At 39.0% G+C, this 13,725-nt stretch overlaps 1 protein-coding gene and 1 pseudogene across 5 annotated transcripts in view; one reads left to right on the forward strand and one right to left on the reverse strand.

Moving 5' to 3' along the window:
- AXDND1 (axonemal dynein light chain domain containing 1) overlaps positions 1-13,725 on the reverse strand; it is a 193,985-nt gene that overhangs the window by 89,638 nt on the left and 90,622 nt on the right. The window lies entirely within an intron of this gene.
- Positions 5,054-13,337, forward strand: LOC104004083 (heterogeneous nuclear ribonucleoprotein A1-like; annotated as a pseudogene).

Raw genomic sequence — 13,725 nt, forward strand, 5'->3', positions numbered from 1 at the left:
CAAAAATATAGAAAATAAAATAGAACTATAGGAGAACCAAATATTATCCAATCACCAGACATGGATTTTAAAATTAACTGTGACTACAACTTTCAAGTTATAAAATGACAAGATGGAAAATTTCGGCAGAGAACTGGAAACTCTAAAAGTTAATAAATTCTAGGACTGAAAAATATAATAATTAAAATTTTAAAATCAGTGGATGTTTAACAGAAAGTTAAACTAACACACTAAAAGAAAAACACTGTCAAATTATAATTCTTAGAAAATAACCATTAAGGCCCAGTGCAGTGGCTCATGCCTATAATCCCAGCACTTTGAGAGGTCAAGGGGGAGGACTGCTTGAGCTTAGGAGTTCAAGACCAAGAGCAGCCTAGGCAACATAATTAGACCCCATCTCAAAAAAAAAAAAAAAAAAAAAAAGAAGAAGAAGAAAGAAAGAAAAGAAAAGAGGAGGTTCCAAGATGGCCGAATAGGAACAGCTCCAATCTACACCTCCCAGCGTGAGCAATGCAGAACTCGGGTGATTTCTGCATTTCCAACTGAGGTATTGGGTTCATCTCACTGGGGCTTGTCTGACAGTGGGTGCAGCCCATGGAGTGTGAGCTGAAGCAGGGCGGGGCATTGCCTCACCCGGGAAGTGCAAGGGGTCAGGGACTTCCCTCTCCTAGCCAAGGGAAGCCATGACAGACGGTACCTGGAAAATTGGGACACTCCCACCCTAATACTGCACTTTTCCAATGGTCTTAGCAAATGGCACACCAGGAGATTATATCCTGCGCCTGGCTCAGAGGGTCCGACACCCACAGAGACTCACTCACTGCTAGCACAACAGTCTGAGATCAAACTGCAAGGTGGCAGCGAGGCTGGGGGAGGGGTGTCCGCCATTGCTAAGGCTTGAGTAGGTAAACAAAGCGGCCAGGAAGGTCGAATTGGGTGGAGCCCACCACAGCTCAAGGAGGCCCACCTGCCTCTGCAGACTCCATCTCTGGGGGCAGGGCATAGCTGAACAAAAGGCAGCAGAAACTTCTGCAGACTTAAACATCCCTGGCTGACAGCTTTGAAGCAAGTAGTGGTTCTCCCAGCACAGAGTTTGAGATCTGAGAACAGACAGACTGTCTCCCCAAGTGGGTCCCTGACCCCCGAATAGCCTAACTGGGAGACACCTCCCAGTAGGGGCCAACTGACACCTCATACGGCCAGGTGCCCCTCTGAGATGAAGCTTCCAGAGGAAGGATCAGGCAGAAACATTTGCCATTCTGCAATATTTGCTGTTCTGCAGCCTCCGCTGGTGATACCCAGGCAAACAGGGTCTGGAATGGACCTCCAGCAAACTCCAACAGACCTGCAGCTGAGGGTCCTGACTGTTAGAAGGAAAACTAACAAACAGAAAGGACATCCACAACAAAACCACATCTGTATGTCACCATCAACAAAGATCAAAGGTAGATAAAACCACAAAGGGGGAGAAACCAGAGTAGAGAAGCTGAAAATTCTAAAAATCAGAGCGTCTCTTCTCCTCCAAAGGCACGCAGCTCCTCGACAGCAACGGAACAAACCTGGATGGAGAATGACTTTGATGAGTTGAGAGAAGAAGGCTTCAGATGATCAGTAATAACAAACTTCTCTGAGCTAAAGGAGGATGTTCAAACCCATTGCAAAGAAGCTAAAAACCTTGAAAAAAGATTAGATGAATGGCTAACTAAAATAAACAGTGTACAGAAGACCTTAAGTGACCTGATGGAGCTGAAAACCATGGCATAAGAACTACGTGATGCATGCAGAAGCTTCAGTAGCTGATTTGATCAAGTGGAAGAAAGAGTATCAGTGATTGAAGATTGAATGAATGAAATGAAGCGAAAAGAGAAGTTTAGAGAAAAAAGAGTAAAAAGAAACAAACAAAGCCTCCAAGAAATATGCGACTATGTGAAAAGACCAAATCTACGTCTATTGGTGTATCTGAAAGTGACAGGGAGAATGGAACCCAGTTGGAAAACACTCTTCAGGATATTATCCAGGAGAACTTCCCCAACCTAGCAAGGCAGGCCAACATTCAAATTCAGGAAATACAGAGAATGCCACAAAGATACTCCTCGAGAAGAGCAACTCCAAGACACATAATTGTCAGATTCACCAAAGTTGAAATGAAGGAAAAAATGTTAAGGGCAGCCACAGAGAAAAGTCGGGTTACTCACAAAGGGAAGTCCATCAGATTAAAAGCGGATCTCTTGGCAGAAGCTCTACAAGCCAGAAGAGAGTGGGGGCCAATATTCAACATTCTTAAAGAAAAGAATTTTCAACCCAGAATTTCATATCCAGTAAAACTAAGCTTCATAAGTGAAGGAGAAATAAAATCCTTTACAGACAAGCAAATGCTGAGAGATTTCATCACCACCAGGCCTGCCTTACAAGAGCTCCTGAAGGAAGCACTAAACATGGAAAGGAACAACTGGCACCAGCCACTGCAAAAACATGCCAAATTGTAACGACCATCGATGCTAGGAAGAAACTGCATCAACTAACGAGCAAAATTACCAGCTAACATCATAATGACAGGATCAAATTCACACATAATATTAACCTTAAATGTAAATGGGCTAAATGCCCCAATTAAAAGACACAGACTGGCAAATTGGATAAAGAGTCAAGACCCATCAGTGTGCTGTATTCAGGAGACCCATCTCATGTTCAGAGACACACATAGGCTCAAAATAAAGGGATGGAGGAAGAACTACCAAGCAAATGGGAAAAAAAACAGCAGAGGTTGCAATCCTAGTCTCTGATAAAACAGACTTTAAACCAACAAAGATCAAAAGAGACAAAGAAGGCCATTACATAATGGTAAAGGGATCGATTCAACAAGAAGAGCTAACTATCCTAAATATATATGCATCCAATACAGGAGCACCCAGATTCATAAAGCAAGTCCTTAGAGACCTACAAAGAGATTTAGACTCCCACACAATAATAATGGGAGACTTTAACACCCCACTGTCAACAGTAGACAGATTAAGGAGACAGAAAGTTAACAAGGATACCCAGGAATTGAACTCAGTTCTGCAACAAGCAGACCTAACTGACATCTACAGAACTCTCCACCCCAAGTCAACAGAATATACATTCTTCTTAGCATCACATCGCACTTATTCCAAAATTGACCACATAGTTGGAAGTAAAGCTCTCCTCAGCAAATGTAAAAGAATAGAAATTATAACAAACTGTCTCTCAGACCACAGTGCAATCAAACTAGAACTCAGGATTAAGAAACTCACTCAAAACTGCTCAACCACATGGAAACTGAACAACCTGCTCCTGAATGACTACTGGGTACATAATGAAATGAAAGCAGAAATAAAGATGCTCTTCGAAACCAATGAGAACAAAGACACAACATACCAGAATCTCTGGAACACATTTAAAGCAGTGTGTAGAGGGAAATTTATAGCACTAAATGCCCACAACAGAAAGCAGGAAAGATATAAAATTGACACTCTAACATCACAATTAAAAGAACTAGAGAAGCAAGAGCAAACACATTCGAAAGCTAGCAGAAGGCAAGAAATAACTAAGATCAGAGCAGAACTGAGGAGATAGAGACACAAAAAACCCTTCAGAAAATAAATGAATCCAGGAACTGGTTTTTTGAAAAGATTAACAAAATTGATAGACTGCTAGCAAGACTAATAAAGAAAAGAGAGAAGAATCAAATAGATGCAATAAAAAATGATAAAGGGGATATCACCACTGATCCCACAGAAATACAAACTACCATCAGAGAATACTATAAACGCCTCTATGCAAATAAACTAGAAAATCTAGAAGAAATGGATAAATTCCTGGACACATACACCCTCCCAAGAGTAAACCAGGAAGAATTTGAATCCCTGACTAGACCAATAACGGGTTCTGAAATTGAGGCAATAATTAATAGCCTACCAACCGAAAAAAACAGGAAGAAGTTGAATCCCTGAATAGACCAATAAATAACAGGTTCTGAAATTGAGGCAATAATTAATAGCTTACCAACCAGGACCAGACAGATTCACAGCCAAATTCTACCAGAGGTACAAAGAGGAGCTGGTACCATTCCTTCTGAAACTATTCCAATCAATACAAAAAGAGGGAATCCGCCCTAACTCATTTTATGAGGCCAGAATCATCCTGATACCAAAGCCTGGCAGAGACACAACAAAAAAAAGAGAATTTTAGACCAATATCCCTGATGAACATCGATGCAAAAATCCTCAATAAAATACTGGCAAACCGAATCCAGCAGCACATCAAAAAGCTTATCCACCATGATGAAGCTGGCTTCATCCCTGGGATTCAAGGCTGGCTCAACATATGAAAATCGATAAATGTAATCCAGCATATAAACAGAACCAAAGACAAAAACCATATGATTATCTCAATAGATGCAGAAAAGGCCTTCGACAAAATTCAGCAGCCCTTCATGCTAAAAACTCTCAATAAACTAGATATTGATAGGATGTATCTCAAAATAATAAGAGCTATTTATGACAAACCCACAGCCAATATCATACTGAATGGGCAAAAACAGGAAGCATTCCCTTTGAAAACTGGCACAAGACAGGGATGCCCTCTCTCACCACTCCTATTCAACATAATGTTGGAAATTATGGCCAGGGCAATCAGGCAGGAGAAAGAAATAAAGGGTATTCAATTAGGAAAAGAGGAAGTCAAATTGTCCCTGTTTGCAGATGACATGATTGTATATTTAGAAAACCTCATCGTCTCAGCCCAAAATCTCCTTAAGCTGATCAGCAACTTCAGCAAAGTCTCAGGATACAAAATCAATGTGCAAAAATCACAAGCATTACTATATACCAATAACAAACAGAGCCAAATCATGAGTGAACTCCCATTCACAATTGCTTCAAAGAGAATAAAGTACCTAGGAATCCAACTTACAAGGGGTGTGAAGGACCTCTTCAAGGAAAACTACAAACCTCTGCTCAACAAAATAAAAGAGGACACAGACAAACGGCAGAACACTCCATGTTCATGGATAGGAAGAATCAATATCGTGAAAATGGCCATACTGCCCAAGGTAATTTATAGATTCAATGCCATCCCCATCAAGCTACCAATGACTTTATTCACAGAATTGGAAAAAACTACTTTAAAGTTCATATGGAACCAAAAAATAGCCCACATTGCCAAGACAATCCTAAGCAAAACGAACAAAGCTGGAGGCATCATGCTACCTGACTTCAAACTATACTACAAGGCTACAGTAACCAAAACAGCATGGTATTGCTACCAAAACAGAGATATAGACCAATGGAACAGGACAGAGCCCTCAGAAATAATACCACACATCTACAACCATCTGATCTTTAAGAAACCTGACAAAAACAAGAAATGGGGAAAGGATTCCCTATTTAATAAATGGTGCTGGGAAAACTGACTAGCCATATGTAGAAACCTGAAACTGGATCCCTTCCTTACACCTTATACAAAATTAATTCAAGATGGACTAAATACTTAAATGTTAGACCTAAAACCATAAAAACCCTAGAAGAAAACCTAGGCAATACCATTCAGGACATAGGCATGGGCAAGAACTTCATGACTTAAACACCAAAAGCAATGGCAACAAAAGCCAAAATTGACAAATGAGATCTAATTAAACTAAAGAGCCTCTGCACAGCAAAAGAAACTACCATCAGAGTGAACAAGCAACCTACAGAATGGGAGAAAATTTTTAGAATCTACCCATCTGACAAAGGGCTAATATTCAGAGTCCACAAAGAACTTAAACAAATTTACAAGAAAAAAACAAACAACCCCATCAAAAAGTGGGCAAAGGATATGAACAGACACTTGTCAAAAGAATACATTTATGCAGCCAACAGACATATGAAAAAATGCTCATCATCAGTGGTCATCAGAGAAATGCAAATCAAAACCACAATGAGATACCATCTCACACCAGTTAGAATGGTGATCATTAAAAAGTCAGGAAAACAACAGGTGCTGGAGAGGATGTGGAGAAATAGGAACACTTTTACACTGTTGTTGGGACTGTAAACTAGTTCAACCGTTGTGGAAGACAGTGTGGCGATTCCTCAAGGATCTAGAACTAGAAATACCATTTGATCCAGCCATTCCATTACTGGGTATATACCCAAAGGATTATAAATCATGCTGCTATAAAGACACATGCACACCTATGTTTATTGTGGCACTATTCACAATAGCAAAGACTTGGAACTAACCCAAATGTCCATCAGTGATAGACTGGGGATTAAGAAAATGTGGCATATATACACCATGGAATACTATGCAGCCCAGCCATAAAAAAGGATGAGTTCATGTCCTTTGTAGGGACATGGATGAAGCTGGAAACCATCATTCTCAGCAAACTATCACAAGGACAGAAAACCAAACACCGCATCTTCTCACTCATATGTGAGAATTGAACAATGAGGACACTTGGACACAGGGTGGGGAACATCACACACCGAGGCCTGTCGTGGGGTGGGGGGAGGTGGGAGCGATAGCATTAGGAGATACACCTAATGTAAATGATGAGTTAATGGGTGCAGCACACCAACATGGCACATGTATACATATGTAACAAACCTGCACATTGTGCACATGTACCCTATAACTTAAAGGATAAGAATAATAATAAAGAAAATAAAAGAAATGAAAGAAGAAGGAAGGAAGGAAGGAGAGGAAGGAAGGAAGGAAGGAAAGAAAGAAAGAAAAAGAAAGAAAGAAGGAAGGAAGAAAAGAAAAGAGAGAGAGAAGGAAGGAAGGAAAGAGAGAAAGAAAAGGAATGAAAGAAAGAAAAGGGAAAAGAAAAGAAAGGAAGGAAAGAAAGGAAGGAAGGAAGGGAAAGAAAAGAAAAGAAAGAGAAGGAAGGAAGGAAAGAGAGAGAGAAAGAAAAGAAAGAAAAAGAAAAGAGAAAAGAAAAGAAAGGAAGGAAGGAAAAAAGGAAGGAAGGAAAGAAAGAAAAAGAAAGAAAGGAAAGGAAAGAAAGAAAGAAAAGAAAAGAAGAGAAAAGAAAGCAAGCCTTTAAACAAAAAATAATCAGCAGACCCACCACTATAGAAAATACCAAAGACATTTCTTCAAGGAAAAAGAAAATTATTCCAGAAAGCAAATGCAAACGTAGGAAGGGAGCAATATGAGAATAAAAAGATCTTACTCTACAAATTCACAAAAGGGAAAGATCAGTTATTCTTTGGCCATAGACTCAAGCCTTAAACAAGTAATCACAAAATCAATTTTAAACTTTTTCATGAGCATTTATTTTGATTATATAAACATTATCTTATCCTATGTATTAATTTTAGAAGAATTATATTATGAAAATGTATTATATTACATATATAATTTTCTTCCTATAGAACCTATGTCTTTTAAACAACTAAATGTATTCTAGCCAGGCATAGTGGCATGCACCTGTAGTCCCAGCTACTCAGGAGGCTGAGGCAGGAGGATTGTTTGAACCCAGGAGTTCAAGGCCATTATTCGGCCTGGACATTATAGGTAAGTACTTCCTTTAAAGAATGTATTCTTGAGGTGATAAAAACTAATGGCTTGGAAGTATTTTTCCCATTCTCATTTTTAGGTCCTTTATTGCTTAAGTAGAGAAAAACAATTTACTTTTATTTATTTAATTCTGATTCAGTCTCCTCACCAAACTGTCTTACTGATTTTAATCTTTTTTTCCTATAGTTCCAGATTTTCTAAGTATATAACTATAATATCAGCACAAAGAAATATTTTATCTTCTCTTTTTCAATATTCATATCTGTTATTTTACTTTATTCTATTATTTTATTTTCTAGAACCACCAAAAAAATAAAAAAAAATGTTGATATCAAGCATCCTCATCTATTTTGTTAGGTTAATTATAAAGTTTAAGTGTTTTTCCATTCATGGTATTACTATTAGTTTTTTATTTGTTTTAGTATTATATTTATGTAGTTTTTTTCTAGGGATATTTAATTTAGACTTTTTCTTGAGAATATGCTGTATTTTAACAAAACAATTGCAGCATCTCTTATATGATCACACAGTTTTTTCTCTTAATATTTTTATGAAATGTATTATGCTGATCAATTTCCTAATGTTGAATCGCTCATGCATTCCTGGAATATATTCTACTTGGTTAAAATGTTTTGCTTTTAATCTTTGCTAAGCTATAATAATAATTATTATTTTATTTAGAATGTTTGCACCTACTGTCATAAATAACAGAAAATTGATGGGTTTATTTGTACTATATTTATTGTGTTTTGACATTATGGTTTTCTGGGTTCATAAACAATTTGGAGGATTTTCCATATTGTTCTAAGGCTTCGAATTATTTAAGAATCTTAAAATTCCAGGAAGAAGTTGAATCTCTGAATAGACCAATAACAGGAGCTGAAATTGTGGCAATAATCAATAGTTTACCAACCAAAAAGAGTCCAGGACCAGATGGATTCACAGCCGAATTCTACCAGAGGTACAAGGAGGAACTGGTACCATTCCTTCTGAAACTATTCCAATCAATAGAAAAAGAGGGAATCCTCCCTAACTCATTTTATGAGGCCAGCATCATTCTGATACCAAAGCCTGGCAGAGACACAACCAAAAAAGAGAATTTTAGACCAATATCCTTGATGAACATTGATGCAAAAATCCTCAATAAAATACTGGCAAACCGAATCCAGCAGCACATCAAAAAGCTTATCCACCATGATCAAGTGGGCTTCATCCCTGGGATGCAAGGCTGGTTCAACATACGCAAATCAATAAATGTAATCCAGCATATAAACAGAGCCAAAGACAAAAACCACATGATTATCTCAATAGATGCAGAAAAAGCCTTTGACAAAATTCAACAACCCTTCATGCTAAAAACTCTCAATAAATTAGGTATTGATGGGACATATTTCAAAATAATAAGAGCTATCTATGACAAACCCACAGCCAATATCATACTGAATGGGCAAAAACTGGAAGCATTCCCTTTGAAAACTGGCACAAGACAGGGATGCCCTCTCTCACCGCTCCTATTCAACATAGTGTTGGAAGTTCTGGCCAGGGCAATCAGGCAGGAGAAGGAAATAAAGGGTATTCAATTAGGAAAAGAGGAAGTCAAATTGTCCCTGTTTGCAGACGACATGATTGTTTAACTAGAAAACCCCATCGTCTCAGCCCAAAATCTCCTTAAGCTGATAAGCAACTTCAGCAAAGTATCAGGATACAAAATCAATGTACAAAAATCACAAGCATTCTTATACACCAACAACAGACAAACAGAGAGCCAAATCATGAGTGAACTCCCATTCACAATTGCTTCAAAGAGAATAAAATACCTAGGAATCCAACTTACAAGGGATGTGAAGCACCTCTTCAAGGAGAACTACAAACCACTGCTCAAGGAAATAAAAGAGGATACAAACAAATGGAAGAACATTCCTTGCTCATGGGTAGGAAGAATCAATATCGTGAAAATGGCCATACTGCCCAAGGCAATTTACAGATTCAATGCCATCCCCATCAAGCTACCAATGACTTTCTTCACAGAATTGGAAAAAACTACTTCAAAGTTCATATGGAACCAAAAGAGAGCCCGCATCGCCAAGTCAATCCTAAGCCAAAAGAACAAAGCTGGAGGCATCACACTACCTGACTTCAAACTATACTACAAGGCTACAGTAACCAAAACAGCATGGTACTGGTACCAAAACAGAAATATAGATCAATGGAACAGAACAGAGCCCTCAGAAATAACGCCGCTTACCTACAACTATCTGATCTTTGACAAACCTGAGAAAAACAAGCAATGGGGAAAGGATTCCCTATTTAATAAATGGTGCTGGGAAAACTGGCTAGCCATATGTAGAAAGCTGAAACTGGATCCCTTCCTTACACCTTATACAAAAATCAATTCAAGATGGATTAAAGATTTAAACGTTAGACCTAAAACCATAAAAACCCTAGAAGAAAACCTAGGCATTACCATTCAGGACATAGGCGTGGGCAAGGACTTCATGTCCAAAACACCAAAAGCAATGGCAACAAAAGCCAAAATTGACAAATGGGATCTAATTAAACTAAAGAGCTTCTGCACAGCAAAAGAAACTACCATCAGAGTGAATAGGCAACCTACAACATGGGAGAAAATTTTCGCAACCTACTCATCCGACAAAGGGCTAATATCCAGAATCTACAGTGAACTCAAACAAATTTACAAGAAAAAAACAAACAACCCCATCAAAAAGTGGGCGAAGGACATGAACAGGCACTTCTCAAAAGAAGACATTTATGCAGCCAAAAAACACATGAAAAAATGCTCATCATCACTGGCCATCAGAGAAATGCAAATCAAAACCACTATGAGATATCATCTCACACCAGTTAGAATGGCAATCATTAAAAAGTCAGGAAACAACAGGTGCTGGAGAGGATGTGGAGAAATAGGAACACTTTTACACTGTTGGTGGGACTGTAAACTAGTTCAACCATTGTGGAAGTCAGTGTGGCGATTCCTCAGGGATCTAGAACTAGAAATACCATTTGACCCAGCCATCCCATTACTGGGTATATACCCAAATGACTATAAATCATGCTGCTATAAAGACACATGCACACGTATGTTTATTGCGGCATTATTCACAATAGCAAAGACTTGGAACCAACCCAAATGTCCAACAATGATAGACTGGATTAAGAAAATGTGGCACATATACACCATGGAATACTATGCAGCCATAAAAAATGATGAGTTCATATCCTTTGTAGGGACATGGATGAAATTGGAAACCATCATTCTCAGTAAACTATCGCAAGAACAAAAAACCAAACACCGCATATTCTCACTCATAGGTGGGAATTGAACAATGAGATCACATGGACACAGGAAGGGGAATATCATACTCTGGGGACTGTGGTGGGGAGGGGGGAGGGGAGAGGGATAGCATTGGGAGATATACCTAATGCTAGATGACGAGTTAGTGGGTGCAGCGCACCAGCATGGCACATGTATACATATGTAACTAACCTGCACAATGTGCACATGTACCCTAAAACTTAAAGTATAATAAAAAATAAAAAATAAAAAAAAACCTTAAAAAAAAAAAAAAGAATCTTAAAATTATATGTTCTTTAAAGTTTAAATAAAACTTAGCTATGAAGCTAGGAATAAAAAAGAAAATCGGCCTGGTGTGGTGGCTCACTCCTGTAATCTCAGCACTTTGGGAGGCCAAGGTGGGTGAATGACTTCAGCCCAAGAGTTTGAGACCAGCCTGGACAATATGATGAAACCCAATCTCTACAAAAAAATTAGCCAGGAGTCACAGCATGCACCTGTAGTCCCAGCTACCTGAGAGGCTGAGGTGGGAGGATCACTTGAGCATGGCAGTTTGAGGCTGCTGTGAGCTATGATCATACCACTACACTCAGGCCTCAGCAACAGAGTAAGACTGTCTCAAAAAAAAGAAAAAAAAAAAAAAGAGAAGAAAAGAAAAGAAAAGAAAAAAGAGAAAATCAGCCCATGATATTTCCTCACTTCAGAATGTCAGCCAGTTAGCAACAATCCTATTCTAGTTACCATATGCCTGAAAGTCAATCAAGTAACAACAGCCTCACTCCAAATACAAGGTATCCATGGCTGAAAGTAAAACGATCTCTAAATACTCTTTTTTCTTAAAGTTTTTCAGTCTTGGAATTCCATGCTTCTGTGTGAATATCTCTTGCTTTGTTCAGAGAGGTTGTACATTGTATTACAGGGCTCCCCTCCTTAACAAGCAAAAATTCAGCTTTTTTATGGTTATTGTATTTGAATACTTGTATCTTTCTTAGACGAACTGAAAATATGAATATGTGGATAAATCTAAATGAATACTGGCTATATGAAATACGAATAATAATGTCTTGTGAGATTTAAGTATGTAAAAAGAACTGAAACACAAACAAAAATAACACGAAGTATGGGGGAAGCTAAACTAAGAACAAAATAAATTTTGAAATGTTTGGAAAGTAAATACTACATCTTCTAAATAATCCTGAGTCAAAAGACAAACCACAATGGAAATTTAAAACTGTCTTGCCTTTCTGCCCCTGGACGCCGCCGAAGAAGCATCATTAAAGTCTCTCTTCTCCCAGCCGTCTTGTCTAACTCAGAGTCTCCTAAAGAGCCCAAACAGTTGAGGAAGCTCTTCCTTGGACGGTTGAGCTTAGAAACAAGCGACGAGAGCCTGAGAAGTCATTTTGAGCAATGAGGAATGCTCATGGACTGTGTGGTAATGAGATCCAAATACCAAGCGCTCCAGGGGCTTTGGGTTTCTCACATAGGCCACTGTGGAGGAGGTGGATGCAGCTATGAATGCAAGGCCACACAAGGTGGATGGAAGAGTTGTGGAACCAAAGAGAGCTGTCTCAAGAGAAGATTCTCAAAGACCAGGTGCCCACTTAACTGTGAAAAAGATATTTGTTGGTGGCATTAAAGAAGACACTGAAGAACATCACCTAAGAGATTATTTTGAACAGTATGGAAAAAATGAAGTGATTGAAATCATGACTGAGGCAGTGGCAAGAAAAGGGGCTTTGCCTTTGTAACCTTTGACAATCATAACTCCATGGATAAAACTGTCATTCAGAAATAGCATACTGTGAATGGCCACAACTGTGAAGTTAGGAAAGCCCTGTCAGACCAAGAGATGGCTAGGGCTTCATCCAGCCAAAGAGGTCAAAGTAGTTCTGGAAACTTTGGTGGTGGTCATGGAGGTGGTTTCAGTGGGAATGACAACTTTGGTCACGGAGGAAACTTCAGTGGTCATGATGGCTTTGGTGGCAGCTGTGGTGGTGATGGATATGGTGGCAGTGGGGATGGCTATAATGGGTTTGGTAATGATGGTGGTTATGGAGGAGGTGGCCCTGGTTACTCCGGAGGAAGCAGAGGCTATGGAAGTGTTGGACAGGGTTATGGAAGCCAGGGCAGTGGCTATGGTGGGAGTGGCAGCTATAACAGCTATAACAACGGAGGTGGAGGCAGCTTTGGTGGTGGTAGTGGAAGCAGTTTTGGAGATAGTGGAAGCTACAATGATCTTGGAAATTACAACAATCAGTCTTCAAATTTTGGACCCACGAAGGGAGGAAACTTTGGAGGCAGAAGTTCTGGCCCCTATGGTGGTGGAGGCCAATACTTCGTCAAACCACAAAACCAAGGTGGCTATGGAGGTTCCAGTAGCAGCAGTAGCTATGACAGTGGCAGAAGATTTTAATTAGGAAACAAAGCTTAGCAGGAGAGGAGATTCAGAGAAGTGACAGGGAAGCTACAGGTTACAACAGAATTGTGAACTCAGCCAAGCACAGTGGTAGCAGGGCCTAGGTGCTACAAAGAAGACATGTTTTAGACAAATACTGATGACTATGGGCAAAAAACTCAAGGATTGTTATTTGTGACTAACTCTGTAACAGGTTATTTTAGTTTGTGTTCTGTGAAAAGTATAAAGCATTCCAACAAAGGGTTTTAATGTTGTTTTTTTCTTTTGCACCCATGCTGTTGATTGCTAAATGTAATAGTCTGATTGTGATGCTGAATAAATGTCTTTAAAAACAAAACAAAACAAAAAAAACTATGTCTTAAACTAAATAATAAAAATTATGCAAAACATGGGATGCAGCCAAAGCTGGCTTCTTATGACTCAATTCTATTGGGTTTCCTCCTACTTCTATTGTCCTACTATCTCTCGT

Source organism: Pan troglodytes, chromosome 1 (genome assembly GCF_028858775.2).
Source record: "Pan troglodytes isolate AG18354 chromosome 1, NHGRI_mPanTro3-v2.0_pri, whole genome shotgun sequence".
NCBI lineage: Eukaryota > Metazoa > Chordata > Mammalia > Primates > Hominidae > Pan > Pan troglodytes.